A 19,941-nucleotide genomic window follows, 5' to 3' on the forward strand; every position below is an offset into this window, starting at 1 on the left:
CCGGGTACGTGTAAAATACTTCAATTATATCTCCACCAGACAGAAAGAGAGTATTAAGAGCTACGATGAACTCACCTAATGGATTATTAGGAACACCATACTAATATTGTGTTTGACCCCCTTTCGCCTTCAGAACTGCTTTAATTCTACGTGGCATTGATTCAACAAGGTGCTGAAAGCATTCTTTAGAAATGTTGGCCCATATTGATAGGATAGCATCTTGCAGTTGATGGAGATTTGTGTGATGCACATCCAGGGCACGAAGCTCCCGTTCCACCACATCCCAAAGATGCTCTATTGGGTTGAGATCTGGTGACTGTGGGGGCCAGTTTAGTACAGTGAACTCATTGTCATGTTCAAGAAACCAATTTGAAATGATTCGACCTTTGTGACATGGTGCATTATCCTGCTGGAAGTAGCCATCAGAGGATGGGTACATGGTGGTCAAAAAGGGATGGACATGGTCAGAAACAATGCTCAGGTAGGCCGTAGCATTTAAACGATGCCCAATTGGCACTAAGGGGCCTAAAGTGTGCCAAGAAGACATCCCCCACACCATTACACCACCACCACCAGCCAGCACAGTGGTAACAAGACATGATGGATCCATATTCTCATTCTGTTTACGCCAAATTCTGACTCTACCATCTGAATGTCTCAGCTCTTTTTCCTATTTGTAGTGGAGATGAGTGGTACCCGGTGGGGTCTTCTGCTGTTGTAGCCCATCCGCCTCAAGGTTGTACGTGTTGTGGCTTCACAAATGCTTTGCTGCATACCTCGTTTGTAACGAGTGGTTATTTCAGTCAAAGTTGCTCTTCTATCAGCTTGAATCAGTCGGCCCATTCTCCTCTGACCTCTAGCATCAACAAGGCATTTTCGCCCACAGGACTGCCGCATACTGGATGTTTTTCCCTTTTCACACCATTCTTTGTAAACCCTAGAAATGGTTGTGCGTGAAAATCCCAGTAACTGAGCAGATTGTGAAATACTCAGACCGGCCCGTCTGGCACCAACAACCATGCCACGCTCAAAATTGCTTAAATCACCTTTCATTCCCATTCAGACATTCAGTTTGGAGTTCAGGAGATTGTCTTGACCAGGACCACACCCCTAAATGCATTGAAGCAACTGCCATGTGATTGGTTGATTAGATAATTGCATTAATGAGAAATTGAACAGGTGTTCCTAATAATCCTTTAGGTGAGTGTATATGTATGTATGTGTATGTATGTCCAATTGCTTTGACAATACAAATGAAATGAATTGAGAGAGAGAGAGAGAGAGAGAGAGAGGAATATGAGCTCCTAAAAAACATTTGTTTTTATACATAAGCGGATTTAATTTGTGATTTACAAATGAATTTATAGCACTATAAACATACACAGAAGACATGGAATAGAAATTCAGAAGAAAAAGTATTCAAAAAATAATAATTTTAAGAGAAAAACAAAAAGAAGAAAGCAGAGAGACAGTTCAGGAAGAAAAGTCAGAAAAGAAAAGCTGAAGACAAGAATTGGAGGTAAGAGACAAATAATTAAACAAAAAAATATGTATTAATAAAATAAATAAGCATTCTCAGTAGTTGACTCAGCCAATGAAAATGCAGAGCTCCGATTTGAATAGAGTGACAGTAGGAGAGAGCCCAACTGCCACTGAGACTGATAGAAATCTATCGAACAGCAGTCTGACTGCAGAGCTGCCTTTTGAAATCCGATACCCTGAAGACATTCGCTCTGCACAGGCTAAGAAGGACTACAAACAAGCTGTGATGAGAGCATCTCCTGAGACCCTCATCCTAGACTACACCGGTAAAGGAGAAAACAGGGTCAAGAACAATCTACTGTTCTACAGCGCCTTTCACAAAACCCTGTGCCAGACATACCCCAATAACAACAAGAGGGGCATTAGCAGAGGCAGGCAGATCTCAGTGCTGGTAGAGAAAGACACAGACAGTGTGATGCTCACTTTTAATGTATACCACAACGGGACCATCATGGTGCAGGGCAGCGAGAGCAGCCTGGACCAATTAGCTCTCGGCTTCCACACCTCAAAGCAGCAGACTGAGGTAGAGAAACAAGAGCCAGAGCCGGCCACCCTGCAGTCTGCCCCCAGCCACACGGAGCCAGACAGTGCCCCATCTCCCACAGACTGCCCCCCTGTCTCCCCAAAACTCTCCAGCAACATTAAAACACTAAAGGAATGCCTATCAGTGCTGGAGCTGGAGTTTGCGGAGTTCAGGGAGCAGACCTTGAGCACCCTGGCCCAGACCTCCTTGTGTGATCAGCTCCGGGATGAGATGCACAGACTAAAGATGCAGCACAAGGCTGAGATCCATGAGCTGAGAGCAGCAGTGAGAGACCTGGAGGAGCAGAGACAAACCCTGAGGACGGAGCTGCGCAGAGCGAGGGAGGAGCTGACCAGGACACCCCAGCACAGCCAGCTAAGGAGCCTGCAGAGCCAGCTGGAGGAGCTAAGAGAGGAGCTACACATCACTGGAGCACAGAGACTGCACTGCACTGACCCCACAACACCTCCAACCCCTGACGCACCCACTGATCCACCCACACTCCCCACCACTCCTGACACACCCACTATCACCAGACCTGCCACTAATACACAACCCCCTGAAACGCCACTCCCCCAAAACACACCCGCTGCCCCCACCACTCCCGACGCAAACCCGGAGTGGCAGGTCAACGCAGAGGTGGTCATTCTGAGCGAATCCAATGGGAAGTTCCTGGTTGAGAGGCGCCTCTTCCCTGGGCGAAAAGTGAAAAAGCTTTGGTGCTCCACAGCACATAGAGCCCTGGAGCTGCTCTCCAAGAGGAGGCTTTGCCAAGTCAAACACATCCTCATCCACACCGGCACTAACGACCTGAGTGCCCGCAGGGGCGATGTGGCCTCAGCCCTGAGACAGGTAGCAACGAAAGCCACAGAGGAATTCCCAACTGCCAAAATTTCCATCTCCACACTGCTGCCCCGCACAGACGTGCCCCTGCACATCATCCAGGCCATCAACGCAGAAGTGTCCCGAAGATGTGCCCTCCTCCCCAACGTCCACCTGGCACACCACTGAGACATCCAGCCACATCACCTGTATGACCACGTCCACCTCAACAAGACGGGTGTGAGGATCATCTCAAAGGTCCTCAAGGACACAACCCTGGGCCGAAACCCCACACACCCCCACCTCGAGACCAGGAGCAAACCCCCCAGCCCCCGGCCACATCCCCAGCCACCGGCTCCACCCCAGCCCCAGCCCCTGAGACCCCGCGGCCCCATTCCCCACCCCCCCATCCCCAGAGGGCCCGTCCAGCACAGCAGAGCGGACAGCCGGGGACCAGCACAGCCACACAGCCACGCAGCAGCGGCTTCCAGAGCCTGGAGGCCCGATGCTGCCCAGCTGGCCCAGATAAGGCAACTCCTCAGTGTCATCTGTACCACACTGCTGAGTTAACTGAGCCTCAACACACATATATATGGTTGTGGAGATGGAGAGTAAGAAAAAATGTGATTTAATTATTCTGATATTTTGATGCAAAGATAAAATCTGTGAGTGATTATTATTAATATCCATATATAATTATGAATAGTAATATAATATCAGTTGTAGACCACAAATTAAACTTTCTTATGTAGAAGAGACAAGTATAATAAAATATATTAACATGTCCTTTAAAATAAGCAGTTGGAATATGCAGGGTTTACGCTCCTCAACTTTTGGAATGAAGAGCACAGGCCCTGAACTGATCAACACTGTAAATAGTTCAGATGTTTTCATTCTTGTAGAGACTTGGTGCTGTGCAGATATGTCTATACACTGGATGGATACAATGGATACAGGGAGCTGATTGTGCCCTCCTATAAAAAACCCAAAGTCAGGTGTGGCAGGGCCTCGTGGGGGATTATCGTGTGGTACAGGGAGGAGCTCCGAGCAGCCCTATGCCCAGTACAGAGAGGAGACACACACCTGTGGATGAAAATCAGAAAAGACACCCTACAAAATAACACAGATATATACCTATGTGCAATTTATATGCCACCCGCAGACTCCCCCTACTATAATGAGGAAGGCTTTCATGAGCTTCAAAACGAAATCTGCCACTTCCAGACCCTGGGCTCTGTACTGCTGTGTGGCGATCTCAATGCCAGGACTGGCAGAGAGATGGACTACATCAATACGGAGGGGAACACACACCTGTTCGGAGACTCCCCGCTGTGCCACACACACACCTCCACACTGACACAGCCACGACAGCGTGGTAAACAAGAGCAGGAAGCAGGTAGTGCGCCTATGTAAAAGCCTGGGTCTATATATCATCAATGGCAGGACCAGGGGGTACTCTCTGGGGAGATTCACATACTGCTCGGCTCTGGGCAGCAGTGTGGTGGACTACGCCATAACTGACCTGGACCCACAAGCCAACAATGCGTTTATAGTCAGACAACAATCTCCACTATCAGACCACAGCCAAATAACACTTTACCTAAAAAGATCAGCGCAGCCACAAGTCAGAGCCAAACTTCCCACAAAACTGGTCTCCCTGCCACCCAGTTAGAGATGGTCAGAGCCCAGCACAGAGAACTACACAAGAGCCCTGAATAGTGATGAGATTGAAAACATGTTAGACAGATATCAATCCTCACACTATCAAATAAACCAAAACGGAATAAACTCAGCCACCAAAACACTGAATGAAATATTTGAGAGACTGGCTTTAAAATCAAACATTAAAACAATTAAAAACCAAAATATGAAATCGTCTAAAAGAAAAAAAGAACAGTGGTGTGACCAGGAGTGTGAAACTTCTAGGAAACACCTGAGACATCTCTCCAACACTAAACACAGAGAGCCCGACAACCAGGAGGCTCGCCTCAGCTACTGCCAGGCCCTGCGGCACTACAAGCAACTCCTCAGTAAGAAAAAAGACCACTATATGGGCAGAATAAATACCCCAAAAACAAAAAATGAAATACCAATTCAAAATGGAGAAATCTGGAAAACACACTTTGAAAAACTTTACCAAAATGTTGAAAACAATCCAAAGCCAGAACAGGTTAAAATATTAAAAAACCTAAATAAATTGGAAGAAATCATTAAGAATAACCAAAATCCCTTAGATAACCCATTTACAATACAGGAACTAAAACATCAACTCAAAATCCTCAAACCCAGGAAAGCCAGCGGCCCCGACAGCATCAGCCCTGAGATGCTGAAGCACAGCAGCCCGCAGCTGCAGGAGGCTCTGCTCAAACTCTTTAACCTGGTGCTGAGAGCCGGGTGTTTCCCTGAGGTCGGGAATCAAGGATTGATCACCCCGATTTTTAAAAGTGGAGACAAATTAGACCCCAATAACTACTGGGGCAGCTGTGTGAGCAGTAACCTGGGGAAGGTGTTCTGCAGTATCATCAATGCCCAGATACTGGCCTTCCTTACCAAGCACAGTGTCCTGAATAAGAGTCAGATTGGCTTCCTACCAAAACACAGCACAACAGATCATATTTACACTCTACACACCCTCATAAATAAATATACCCAAAACAATAAAGGAAAAATATTTGCCTGTTTTGTAGACTTTAGAAAGGCATTTGACTCAATCTGGCACAAGGGATTATTTTATAAACTTCTACAGAGTGGTGTAGGGGGTAAAGTTTATGACATCATTAAATCAATGTATTCTGAAAACAAATGCGGAGTTCAAATTGGCAACTCAAGAACAGAGTTCTTCACTCAGGGGCGGGGAGTGAGACAGGGCTGCAGTCTGAGTCCAACACTGTTCAACATCTACATCATCGAGTTGGCCACAGTGTTGGAGCAGTCTGACGCCCGCAGCCTAACTCTCCATGACACAGAGATCAAGTTCCTGCTCTATGCAGACGACCTGGTGCTGCTGTCGCCCACAGAGCAGGGGCTTCAGCAGAACCTGGCGCTGCTAGAGCAGTACTGTCAGAAATGGGCCCTGGCAGTCAATCTGGACAAGACCAGAGTTATGGTTTTCCAGAAAAAAGCCCCATCTCAGGGAAACAGGTACCGCTTCACTCTGGGCAGCACTGGATTAGAGCACTGCACCAGATACAACTACCTTGGCCTGACCATCAGTGCGTCAGGGAGCTTCAGCCTGGCTATAAACGCATTAAAAGACAAGGCACGCCGGGCATTTTATGCCATAAAGACACAATTTGGGAAAACAACAATACCAATAACTATTTGGATTAAAATATTAAACTCCATCATCCAACCAATCCTGCTATATGGGAGCGAAGTGTGGGGTCCCCTCATGAACCTCAATAACAACAATTGGGACAAAAGCCCCATGGAAATATTCCACCTAGAATTTAATAAAAACATCTTACACGTACACAGAAACACCCCCACGGCTCTGAGGCTCACAGAGCCCGAACACACAATGACCAAAACAACAACAATTGGGAAAATTGACATGTACCTGAAAAGCAAATACACAAAAGATTAGAGACACGAATTAGAATTACAAAACAAATTGGAATGCTACCGGGCCCTGAATAGAAACATTACATTGGCTGAATACTTAAAAATCCAAAATATAAAAGAGAGACAAAATCTAACTAAATACAGGCTCAGTGACCACAGCCTCGCCATTGAAAAAGGCCGCTACAGAAAATTCTGGGTTGCCAGAGAAGAGCGGCTGTGCAGCCAGTGTGACCTAGGGGAGGTCGAAACACAGGCGCATTTCCTGCTGTCCTGCCCTAAATACACAAAAATCAGGGAGACATACTTTAAAATATTAAAAATGCATATCCCTGAGTTCAGCATGATCCCCGATTGCTGCAAACTCCCCGTCCTGCTGGGAGAGGAGGAGCGCACTGCCTTCTTAGCAGCGCAATATGCATCCACCTGCCACAGCCTGCGAGACAGTGTGTAGACACCAGCCTGTGGCACTCCATTTGCAAAACAAAATAAAAACAGTGATTTTTCTGATGTCATGACACAAATTTTGATACAAACAACAAATATGGTTTATATCCTACTTAATTTTATTTCAATGTGTACTATATTTGTTCCACTGAATCTTGTATTGCAATGTTTTGTCTTGATTGATAGAACATTTGTATCTGCTTTGGCAATATTGTGATAGATCATGCCAATAAAGCACCTTTGAATTGAATTGAAATGAATTGACAGACAGACAGACACACGCACACACACACACACACACACACAGAGCCAGCCAGCCAGACAGCCAGCCAGCTCAGCCATGACATCACGAGCCTCTCTCAGCTGACTGCTATGACATCACAGAGCACGTACATTCCGTTGCTTGCCGTCTGTCAACCACTCAGTCACTGCCAGCCAGACTGGCTGGCTGGCTGGATGGGGGGGCTGCTTGCTGCTGCTGCGTACCTTAGCAAGCTTATTTGCTTGACCGGCCTTCCTACTCCTCTGCCCACATGCCCACCTATGCCCGATCTGCTGTTCACCTGGATCACAGCTCCGCCCCAACAAGGCAGAGCCCCCCAAGAATGGTACAAACTCACCCACGTTCCCCTCCACAGAAAGCTTTAGCCCAAAATAAGGGACACATTCTGCCCAATATGTCAGCGCCAACCACAGCCTGAGGGACACAGTGACACACGAGCACCGGCTGTAAATATAATGTAAATACTCGTTTGTAATGCATGTCATTGTATTTCAAAAAAGGAATCTGGAAATGGTATACCTATTTTCTTTATTTGTATGTATTAAAGATCACATTTTATTACATTTTCTTTTTCTGTACTTCATTACATCTTATTGTGATTCATAATTCTATTATTTATTTTCCGTGTATATGTATGTATGTATGTATTGTGACAAACCAAGGGGCAGGGTCATACATGGCAGATATGTCAGGCCAGGTCTGCTGCAAGGTGTGTACTCTAGGGTAGAATACCGACCCTAGGCAACTACACTCCCCAGAAACCCTCAGGCAGCCATTCTAGCACCTAATGTGGTCACTTGGTGTTACTTCCTCAATTATTCACCAGGTATATAAGGCGGGCCTGAGAGAGAGAGAAGTGAGAGACAATAGGGTGAGTTATCTGGAAAACAGAGGTAGCTCATAAGGAGAAAGCCAAGACTTATTTATTCCAGACTTTGTTTAAAATAGAATGATTATGTAAGATTAGTTACAACTCCAGTGTGAGTTAGGTTTTGTTTTCAGATTTGTTTTGTTTGAAGTAAACATACAGGCACAGCCCTGTATTTGCAACCTCCTCCCTGGGTCATGACTGGTTTTTACTCCTAAGAAGATCACAGAGAAGACCCGCACATGTGTACAGCCAAGGCGTTTTGTCACATTTGGTGTAGAATGCGGGCAGCACCTCATAAAACCCAGACTGGCTGAGTGAATTTTTTTATCCAAAAAAAAAAAAACTACAGGCTGTAATAGCCCAACAGGAAGCGACCAGGGTGCAGCAGGTGGCTCACCAGGATGCTATGCGGATGCATCAGGAAGCACTGCAGGTCCAGCATGATACAAATAAAATGTTTAGAGAAGAGCAGGAAAAGGTGACTAAAGAGCTGAAAGAGAGTGTTGAAGCACTTGCAACCAGGATTGGGCCACAGGGGGCTGCAACCCATTCCACTCCCCGCACCAATCACTTTCTGCAGAAAATGACAAAACAGGACGATGTTGAGGCCTTCCTTATGACCTTTGAGAGGACAGCAGAGAGAGGGATGGCCAAAAGATTCCTGGGCAGGGCTTGTGGCACCTTATCTGGCAGGGGATGCACAGAAAGCGTACTTTGATCTGGAGCTGAAGGACGCCCAGGACTATGATAAATTGAAAGCGGAGATAATGACCCGATTGGGCGTGACCACCGCAGTGAGGGCACATCGGTTTCAGCAGTGGGCCTACCAACCAGGACAACCAATCCGAACGCAGATGTTTGATCTGATCCATCTGGCCAGGAAATGGCTACAGCCAGAGGTCCATTCATCAGCCGAGGTGGTGGAGGCCATAGTCCTTGACAACTACCAACGCTGTTTGCCCAAGGACGTTCGACGCTGGGTTGGCCAGAATGAGGTGCTGTCCGCTGACACCTTGGTGGCCATTGTAGAGCGGTTCTATACAGCCGGAGCAGCAGAGCATGTACCGGAGGTTAAAAACTCGTTCCCCAGGCCATGACGAACCAGCGGACCGGGTAAGATGGTTCCAAAGTACTCTGGGAAACATGACGCGCTGGATTGGAAGAAAAGAGCAAGACTGGGGGGGGCAAAGGTGGGGCCTAAAGCCGAGACTAAGGGTTATAGGGGGTCACCATCACAACCAATTGTCTGCTACAATTGTGACAAAGTAGGACATATTGCGGCCCACTGCCCAGGTAGAGAGGAACCAATGCAATGTAATGTGTGTGATATGGGGAAAGAGAAACCGGTATTTTATGCCTGCCCTGTTGGGACGGATGTTTTCATAGGCGGAGTACCTAATCCAAAACACATGTGTACAGTGATAGTCGATGAGAAAGAAGTGGCTGCTCTACTCGACTCTGGCAGTATGGTTACACTGGTCACAGAAAAATTAGTAGCGACCAACAAGCTGGATAGACATCAGGAGCTCAGTATCACATGCACACATGGTGACACACGCCCCTATCCCACAGCCCTTGTAAACATACAGACAGAGGCCGGGAAACTAGATTACGAAGTCGGTGTGGTACCCAACATGCCATATGATGTGATACTGGGACGATATTTTCCTAATTTTGGAAAACTAGATAGAAAACATAGTAAATTGGAAATGCACACTGAAAACTGTAAGCCAGAAGTTGCCTCGATCCCACAACTAGAGCTAAAAGTAGACCTGGTTCCAGTTGAGTCGACAGTGAAGGTTTTGGTTGGGGAAAATTAAACTGAAAACATAGGGGTGGAATGTAGTGACGTAGATGACCCTATGGAGGGTGAGGAACCCAGCACTAGCAGGGTGGGTGAGAATCCATTCATAGAGACCCCTGAAGCTGACAATGTAGAAGTGTCAGTGTTAGAGGGACTCCCCACTGATTTTGGCAGCGCACAGGTGCGAGATCTCACTCTACACTATGCTAAAGAAAATGTGAAGGTAGTAAATGGGACCCCTATGACTACTGCAGACCCGCCAACAGCTTATCCTTATTTTATGGTAAAAAATGACCTATTGTACCGTGTAAATAAGATAGGGGTGGACATTGTGGAGCAATTGCTAGTTCCCACCCCATTCAGACGAACAGTTCTCAATCTGGCACATGGGCATATCCTGGGGGGACATCTGGGGATGGACAAAACCAAGGATAGACTCCTGAGGAGGTTTTACTGGCCAGGCGTACATGCAGACGTGACAGAACATTGTAGCTCATGTCCTGAATGTCAACTACATGCTCCTAAACCAGCCTTCAGAAGCCCACTGGTCCCTTTGCCCATCATAGAGACCCCCTTTGCTAGGATAGCTATGGATGTGGTGGGACCTCTCCCGAAATCAGCCAGAGGGCATCAGTATATACTGGTTATTTTGGATTATGCCACCAGGTACCCAGAAGCCATTCCACTGCGGACCATGGCTTCAAAAGGTATTGCAAAAGAGCTAATGTTGATGTGTAGTAGGGTGGGGATACCGAGGGAGATATTAACAGATCAGGGCACACCCTTTATGTCTAAGGTTATGACCGATCTGTGTAAATTGTTGCAGGTTAAGCAGTTGAGAACATCAGTCTACCACCCACAAACAGATGGGTTGGTTGAGAGATTTAATAGGACCCTGAAGTCCATGCTAAGAAAGGTAATCGATAAGGATGGGAAAAATTGGGAATTCATGCTGCCCTACTTGATGTCTGCCATTAGGGAAGTCCCACAGGCTTCCCTGGGCTTTTCGCCTTTTGAACTGTTATATGGGAGGCACCCCAGGGGGATATTAGACATAGCCCGTGAAACGTGGGAACACGAGTCCACTCCTTTCCGGAGTGTAGTCGAGCACATCAATGCTATGCAAGAGAGAATAGCCACAGTCACTCCCATTGTGAGAGAGCACCTAAGGCAGGCACAGGAACACCAACAATTCGCCTATAATCGTCAGGCTACACTGAGGGTGTTCCAGCCTGGTGATAGGGTGTTGGTGTTGGTTCCCACTGTAGAATGTAAATTTCTGGCTACGTGGATGGGACCTTATGAGATTATAGAGCGAATACGGGAAGTGAACTATAAGGTTCAGCAACCCGGCCGCCGACCCCCAGAACAAATATATCATGTCAACTTAATAAAAGCCTGGAAGGACAGGGAAGTGTTGATGTTGACTTACCCCCCTCAGCCACTAGGGACACCGAAGGTGAATATTGCAGCTGCCTTGTCACCTGACCAGTTGAAGGAGGTGAACGACTTGATAATACGTAATAGGGAAGTTTTCTCAGGCATACCGGGGCGTACCCATTTAGTCTCTCACAACATTGTGTCTCTCCCAGGAAAGAAGGTAAATATGAGGCCTTACAGGGTACCAGAAGCTCGCAGGAACACTATTAGAAATGAGGTTAAGGAAATGCTGGAGGCAGGGGTTATTGAAGAATCCCACAGTGAGTGGTCCAGCCCTATAGTCATGGTTTCCAAACCTGATGGCTCCTGGAGATTCTGTAATGATTTTAGAAAGGTTAATGAAATTTCAAAGTTTGATGCATACCCAATGCCCCGAGTAGATGAATTGTTAGAGAATATTGGGAATGCTCGCTATATTTCAACTATTGACTTAGCCAAGGGCTACTGGCAGATTCCCTTGACCCCGGGTGCCAAAGAAAAAACAGCCTTTGCAACCCCAGATGGTCTGTTTCACTACACAGTGATGCCCTTTGGCCTGCATGGTGCTCCTGCCACCTTTCAAAGGTTGATGGACCACATACTTAGACCACACAGGACGTATGCGGCAGCATATTTAGATGATGTGGTCATTCACAGTCCAGATTGGGAATCACATTTGTCTCAGCTCCAAGCGGTATTGGATTCAATACATGCAGCAGGCCTGATGGCTAATCCAACCAAATGCAATTTGGGGTTGGAAGAGGCCAAATACTTGGGCTATACAGTAGGGAGGGGTATGGTGAAACCCCAAATATCCAAGGTTGAAGCCATAAACTCTTGGCCTAGGCCTGTCAATAAAAAGCAGGTTAGGGCATTTTTAGGGTTAACTGGGTATTACCGGAGGTTTATTCCCAACTATGCTACCTTAGCGGCCCCTCTGACTGATATGACTAAGGCTACAGAACCCAATATGGTTAGATGGGGTGATACAGCAAACCGGGCTTTCCGGAGCCTACAGGAGGCGCTCTGCCGCAACCCCGTTTTAATGGTACCTGACTTTCAGAAAGAATTTATAGTCCAGACGGACGCCTCTGAGGTGGGGATCGGAGTGGTTTTGTCCCAAAGAATGGGTGATCACGAACACCCGGTGTTGTTCCTTAGCAGAAAGTTGGAATCCAATGAAATAAATTATTTGGTAGTTGAAGAAGAATGTTTGGCAGTGAAGTGGGCTTTGGACAGTCTTCGATACTATTTGTTGGGCAGGCACTTCACCCTGATCACTGACCATGCCCCCCTCACTTGGATGCATCGTTCGAAAGACAGGAATGCCCGTGTGATGAGGTGGTTTTTGAGTCTCCAACATTTTCATTTCACCCTGCAGCACAGGCCAGGGAAGGCCATGGGGAATGTTGATGGGCTGTCCCGGGTGCATGCTTTTTTGCGGCTGTCGCTCGACCTATGGGGTCGCAGCTGGGGGGGAGGATGTGGGACAAACCAAGGGGCAGGGTCATACATGGCAGACATGTCAGGCCAGGTCTGCTGCAAGGTCTGCACTCTAGGGAAGAAAACCGACCCTAGACAACTACACTCCCCAGAAACCCTCAGGCAGCCTAATGTGGTCACTTGGTGCTACTTCCTCAATTATTCACCAAGTATATAAGGCGGAAAGATAGAGTCAAGCTAGAAGGTCAGGCCAGAAGCTAGTTTGATTTCTGTTTGTTATTTACGATGAGAACCTTGGAAACAATGTCAAACGGTATGACCTACGTGCCTGTTCCCTAAAACCATGTGTAGACCTATGGACTCTGTTCTATAATGATATATGTTCTGCTTAGTTAGCCTTTAAGATAACATAGTAATGACTTTCTAGCATGTATGCATGTATGTATGTCCAATTGCTTTGACAATACAAATGAATTGAATTGAGAGGGAGAGAGAGAGAGAGAGAGAGAGAGAGAGAGAGAGAGAGACAGACAGACTGAAAAACAGACAAACAGACACACACACACACACACACACAGACATACACACACACACACAGAGCCAGCCAGCCAGCCAGCTCAGCGATGACATCACGAGCCTCTCTCAGCTGACTGCTATGACATCACAGAGCACGTACATTCCGTTGCTTGCCGTCTGACAACCACTCAGTCACTGCCAGCCAGACTGGCTGGCTGGCTGGATGTGGGGGATGCTTGCTGCTGCTGCGTACCTTAGCAAGCTTATTTGCTTGACCGGCCTTCCAACTCCTCTGCCCACATGCCCACCTATGCCCGATCTGCTGTTCACCTGGTCACAGCTCCGCCCCAACAAGGCAGATTCTCCCAAAAATGGTACAAACTGATCCACGTTCCCCTCCACGGAAAGCTTTAGCCCAAAATAAGGGACAAATTCTGTAACAACATAATGGATGCCCACCCAACCTGTGACAAAACTGAGAAAAAAGAAAAACGCCAGTCCTCCTGGGGGAGGGACACACAGCCACCCTGGCTGCCCAATATGTCAGCGCCTACCACAGCCTGAGGGACACAGTGACACACGAGCACCGGCTGTAAATATAATGTAAATACTTGTTTGTTATGCATGTCATTGTATTTCAAAAAAGGAATCTGGAAATAGTAAACCTATTTTCTTTATTTGTATGTATTAAAGATCACATTTTTTTACATTTTCATTTTCTGTACTTCATTACATCTTATTGTGATTCATAATTCTATTATTTATTTTCCGTGTAGATGTATGTATGAATGTATGTATGTATGTATGTATATGTATGTATGTCCAATTGCTTTGACAATACAAATGAATTGAATTGAGAGGGAGAGAGAGAAAGAGAGAGAGAGAGAGAGAGAGAGAGAGAGAGAGAGAGAGGAATATGAGCTCCTAAAAAACATTTGTTTTTATACATAAGCGGATTTAATTTGTCATTTACAAATGAATATATAGCACTATAAACATACACAGAAGACATGGAATAGAAATTCAGAAGAAAAAGTATTCAAAACATAATAATTTTAAGAGAAACACAAAAAGAAGAAAGCAGAGAGACAGTTCAGGAAGAAAAGTCAGAAAAGAAAAGCTGAAGACAAGAATTGGAGGTAAGACCTTTCACCTATAGAGACAAATAATTAAACAAAAAAATATGTATTAATAAAATAAATAAGCATTCTCAGTAGTTGACTCAGCCAATGAAAATGCAGAGCTCCAATTTGAATAGAGTGACAGTAGGAGAGAGCCCAACTGCCACTGAGACTGATACAAATCTATCGAACAGCAGTCTGACTGCAGAGCTGCCTTTTGAAATCCGATACCCTGAAGACATTCGCTCTGCACAGGCTATAAGGACTACAAACAAGCTGTGATGAGAGCATCTCCTGAGACCCTCATCCTAGACTACACCGGTAAAGGAGAAAACAGGGTCAAGAACAATCTACTGTTCTACACTCAGTACCCCACCGCCTTTCACAAAACCCTGTGCCAGACATACCCCAATAACAACAAGAGGGGCATTTGCAGAGGCAGGCAGATCTCAGTGCTGGTAGAGAAAGACACAGACAGTGTGATGCTCACTTTTAATGTATACCACAACGGGACCATCATGGTGCAGGACAGCGAGAGCAGCCTGGACCAATTATCTCTCGGCTTCCACACCTCAAAGCAGCAGACTGAGGTAGAGAAACACGAGCCAAAGCCGGCCACCCTGCAGTCTGCCCCCAGCCACACGGAGCCAGACAGTGCCCCATCTCCCACAGACTGCCCCCCTGTCTCCCCAAAACTCTCCAGCAACATTAAAACACTAAAGGAATGCCTATCAGTGCTGGAGCTGAAGTTTGCGGAGTTCAGGGACTAAAGATGCACCACAAGGCTGAGATCCATAAGCTGAGAGCAGCAGTGAGAGACCAGGAGGAGCAGAGCCAAACCCTGAGGACGGAGCTGCACAGAGCGAGGGAGGAGCTGACCAGGACACCCCAGCACAGCCAGCTGAGGAGCCTGCAGAGCCAGCTGGAGAAGCTAAGAGAGGAGCACAGAGACTGCACTGCACTGACCCCACAACACCTACAACCCCTGACGCACCCACTGACGCACCCACTGATCCACCCACACTCCCCACCACTCCTGACACCCCCACTATCACCAGACCTGCCACTAATACACAAACCCCTGAAACGCCACTCCCCTAAAACACACCCGCTGCCCCCACCACTCCTGACGCAAAACCCGGAGTGGCAGGTCAACACAGAGGTGGTCATTCTGAGCGACTCCAATGGGAAGTTCCTGGATGAGAGGCGCCTCTTCCCTGGGCGAAAAGTGAAAAAGCTTTGGTGCCCGACAGCACAGAGAGCCCTGGAGCTGCTCTCCAAGAGGAGGCTGTGCCAGGTCAAACACATCCTCATCCACACCGGCACTAACGACCTGAGTGCCCGCAGGGGCGATGTGGCCTCAGCCCTGAGACAGGTGGCAAAGAAAGCCACAGAGGAATTCCAAACTGCCAAAATCACCATCTCCACACTGCTGCCCCGCACAGACGTGCCCCTGCACATCATCCAGGCCATCAACGCAGAAGTATCCCGAAGATGTGCCCTCCTCCCCAACGTCCACCTGGCACACCACTGAGACATCCAGCCACATCACCTGTATGACCACGTCCACCTCAACAAGACGGGTGTGAGGAAGGTCCGTTTTTAGTGTTTCTCTGAACACATCCAAGCTTACCTAGGCGCTACATATTATTTTCAATTACCCGTAATTCTGATCTGTATTTTGGCTTGTTAATAGAAGTTATTGAAGTTGGACTCCTAATTCAAAATAACCAATATGTATCTCAACGTAATTTACTGACAGACATCACTCTTTATCACTTTCACTTTTGAAGGAACTGCTTTGTATTCTGTGTATTGTTTTATTGTAGTGCTGCTTCCTTTCTTGGCCAGGTTTTACTTGCAAAAGTGATTTTATTCTCAATGTAAGCTCAAAGTCAAATAGTTTAAATAAGAAAACAATGTATTGAAATGAGAACATCATGAACCTGTGTAATTGTGCTGAAGGACAAGCACTGAAAGCAGAGAGAATTTTGTGTTTGGCATTGAATAGCCTTAAAGAAAACTATGCCGTTTTTGGAAACTTTCATATTTAAGTTGAATGTAGGCAAAAACATTCCAGTCACTCTGAAGAGAGAATACAGTTTACTGTTCGAATAAGTAGCCCCTGAATTGAAGATAAAAATCAAAAGTGCTGTTCGTAATTAGTTTACACTTTTACATCAGATGTCTTGTTTTTGCGTTCCAAATTGAGGAGTTGTGGCATATAATGTAAATGAAGTTACTTCACTAGTAGTGCGATTTTTACGTTGTGTATGTGTGTTTGTATATATGAACTCATACATTTTTTAAAGATTGTATTTGGAAAACAAATTCAGGTATAGCACGTGTCCCCCTTTTGAATGGGTTCTATATATAACATTTTAAAACGAATGGTTCTGTGTAGAACGCTATGTTTGGGGGTTCTTCATGTAACCCCTTTGAAGGGGTTCTACATAGAACCATAAAGGGATCCACCAGAGCGATTACTCGAGGAACCCTTTATGGTTCTGTGCAGAACAATTTCTTCTAAGAGTGTGGAGTGTCGCCACACAATTTCTCTCAGAGGGCTTTTGACCAATGGCAATCCAATCCTGAATGACGTCACCACTATCCTGTTGTACTTTATGCGAGAGATGTATTAAGTAGTTTTTAATGAGAAGAATAACAATAATCACCTGTTTTTCATAGGTTTTGTATCCATGGTCTCCTTCATATTAGGAAAGGAAGTTGATCCATAGCCTACTCAGAGACAACTGAGAGTTGGTCTCTGAGCAGCAGCACAAAGGGGTCGAGTCTCTCAATGTCCGTGTGTTGGAGATATTCCACCATATTGGTCCCAGCCTTTAAAACAATGTTAAAGAAGATGTTAAAGATATTGTAGAAATATATTGCAGAAGAGCAGAACTACAATCACACTTTTTCAATGCTATTGCTGTTTTCTACCTCCCTGGTGAGGTACCAATGCGGGAAGTTTGAGAGAGTATTTCTAAAATGTGTATGATCCAATACACACAGTTATTTAAAAAGCTGACGTCTTGTACATGCTCACCAGAACCAAGCCTAATTAAATAACACATTTAATATTAAATAAGTACATGTGCAGTAGCCACTTGGACAATTACAGATCCCCAGGTCAAAACACAACAGAAAGACATGGAAGATCGTATTTTCAAATCACATCTGTGGCCCCCATAACTGTAATTTGGTATTAGTGGGTCAAAGGATTTATTTGGTTCAAGTGATAATAAGATCATATTTTGAAAACAAACACTACAGGATGTCATATTTAAAATGACTGTGAGTACCTTTCTTTAGTGACGGTTCTCAGGGGGGCAGGGATTAGTTGAGTGTGCTAATTGGAGCTGTGAAGTGTGCAGAGAAAATACAAATGTTTTCTTTTAATATGAAAACAAAGAACTTTTTTTTTAACACCGACCTGGGATTGTGTTTCTTTCCAAGTTTCCTTATTGTTTCTGAGAAGAGACTGTTCACTTGCAAAGTGAACTGGACCCGTGTGACTCGCAGGTAAGGAGAGCCCGTGTTGAACTAAGATGGCTACAGTGAGTTTTCCTGGACAAAGCTCGGGCAAAGGATAGCGCAGAGTGCACCTGCACCTGAGATTGTGTTGAGAAGCTTTGTGATAAGAGCAGGTAAAGAGGGAAAAGAAACACAAGTATTTTCTTTGTTTGAAGAACACATTTTGTTTTAACTGAAACGGGACTACAACTTTTGAAAGGGAAATAGTTGCTAGTGCACTGTATTTTTATTGAGTTTATTAGAAGAAAAAAGCTTATATTTTGGACAGAACGAACTCGTTTGGCATGCAACTAGCAGCAAACGATGTGAAGCAAACAAAACAGTTAGCAAGTTAGCAAGTTACAGTCTGTCCTAGGTCCGGGGGTGCTTATGGTTGTTTATGGGTTCCCTTACCTTAGCCAGTGTCATGTACGGGTGTCCGTACCTTACTGGAGTGTTTGTTTTTATTATAATATATATACATAATATAATATATAATAATGTAATATTTCAGATAAATCGTCACAGTGAGTGACACCAGCATTATTGGTTTTTTGAGAAATAAAAAAACAGAATGTAGAGAAGAAAATGTTGGAAGGAAGTTGGGAGAAAGACTGGTCTCCGAAGGAGCACCGGGACTGGTGGAAGCAACAACAACCAGATAAGACAGAGAAAGGAATTGTGATATTGTGTCAGGTTGGTGAGAATCAAGAAAAGAAAATAACAGAAATGGAAGATCATCATAAACAGTAATGTGAATTGAGAGCAGAAGTTGTGAAAAATACGATAGAATTAATAGAACTACAAGGCAAATTAGAAGGGCAAGAAAAGTGGTCAGAAAAGGTGAAGGTGTAGGTGCGCGATGTGCTGCCGTGTTAGGAGCGCGTCGCGACACAGATCACTCCGAGGACGACAGGCCCGATTGGGATGATTTAGATCGCAAAGCATGGGAATATGAAAAAGGAGGTTTTGCTAGCACTCCTCCCCCATATAATCCGGAATATAAATCAATCACTGATTTTGGTTATAATAATACATTGTATCCAGATCTGACCGCTCTGAAAACGGTCCCAGCTGCACCCATGCAAGTCAAAACTAGACAGAGTAAAGAGGAAGGTCAATCAATAGTCTATACGACTAAAACCCATGTCCCCTTCTCCCCAGGAGAAAAAGAAATGATATGGGCGTCCCTCCCAAAATTAAAACCAAACCAGGGTAACACAACTTTTTGGGATATTCTAGATGAAAAGATGGTTATTCACCTCCTTCACCCGCACGATGTACACATCATCGTGAAGGCTAAATGTCCGCCCAACATTTGGATACAGTTACTACGAGAATATCAGACCGGGGAGTGGGCTAATGTAGCCTCTACAGATGAGGAGGAAATAACAGAACTTTTTCACAATGGATCAAGAAAACTGAGATAGTGAAATAATGAAATAATCGAGTGGGATTATTTGACATTTTATTCTAAATAATCATAAGCTTAAATAATAAGTTATAAGGGCTGTTTGAGACACTGCAGGGTCAATAAAACATGCCACAGATCGGATATCTGAATTATCTTTAGATATCAATGTGTATGTGCTTTGTGTGTTTATGAATATGTATAGTTTGAAGGTGATATAAGGTAAATGTCTATGTTTTGGCAATCATTTTAGAATTATATTTAAAAATGTAACAACAGATTTATCATATTCATGAGGATCTTTGGCTCTATACAGAGTGCCTCAAGCATCAGAAATCAGAAAGAAAGACTATTATAAGAAAAGTAATCCAAAATATACATTGAATAAACAGATGGATAATAATAGTAATACATAAATAGTCATGGTGTCTCCACAAGAAGAACCAGAATTTGTTTGTTAAACATCATGTTATGGACAAGCTCTGTCAAAAGTCAAATTCAAGGAAACGAAAGGCTAGAAGAGAGCCTGGTGCAGCCCTGACAGCCTGTGAAAGCAGGAGAATGTAAACAGTCTGGTGACATGTTACAGTCTTTCAGAAAATGTTTGGTTATTGGTGCCTAGCATATAATACCTGAAATGAAAGTCAAAGTAGACCATGGTT

Source organism: Amia ocellicauda, unplaced genomic scaffold, assembly GCF_036373705.1.
Source record: "Amia ocellicauda isolate fAmiCal2 unplaced genomic scaffold, fAmiCal2.hap1 HAP1_SCAFFOLD_74, whole genome shotgun sequence".
NCBI classification, from domain to species: Eukaryota; Metazoa; Chordata; class Actinopteri; order Amiiformes; family Amiidae; genus Amia; species Amia ocellicauda.